The sequence below is a fragment of the Bison bison genome, unplaced genomic scaffold, assembly GCF_000754665.1.
Source record: "Bison bison bison isolate TAMUID 2011002044 unplaced genomic scaffold, Bison_UMD1.0 scf7180017851157, whole genome shotgun sequence".
Taxonomy (NCBI): domain Eukaryota; kingdom Metazoa; phylum Chordata; class Mammalia; order Artiodactyla; family Bovidae; genus Bison; species Bison bison.
The window spans coordinates 21,953-22,489 of record NW_011481730.1 but is presented as its reverse complement, the minus strand read 5'-3'; positions in this window follow the sequence as shown (position 1 = coordinate 22,489).

The following is a 537-nucleotide window of genomic DNA, read 5'->3' as shown; positions in this document are numbered from 1 at the left end:
GCTCGCATCCCGCACGGGCTCCGCTCCGCTGCACCTGCCGCGTTGCCTGCAGCCCTGGGGAGGGGAGGGACGGCCGGGGTCTCCCCTGGGGACCCCCTCCCAAGCGCCCCGCCCGCTGTGTCTCCCGTCCGCCTGTGGGACCCCTGCTCCCTCCTGCTCTGAGAGGCTGAGCACAGTGGGCCTGCAGCTGGAATCGGAGGAGAGAAAGGAGGTGGGGACCTGCTGACCCCTGCCCAAGCCCTGTCCCGCTGGAGGCTACACTCATGTCGGTCCCCAGCAGCCACTTGGGGTGAGGCAGGGCCAGCATCTGTGTCCCTCTCCAGAGGTAAGCAGTGTGAGGCCCAGGGCGGCCGCAGAGCGGATGGGAACTGGGGCGCAGGCTGGGGGCTTAGTCTCCCTGGGGCTGGTGCCTGGAGCCCATGGCAGTAGAGGTGCAGGAGGCTGGTTCTCCCTGCCCGGCAGGGTCCTGCCGACCCCCTCCGGCCCCTCCTTGAGCACGGGCACAGCATGACACCCCCATTTCACTGATGAGGACAC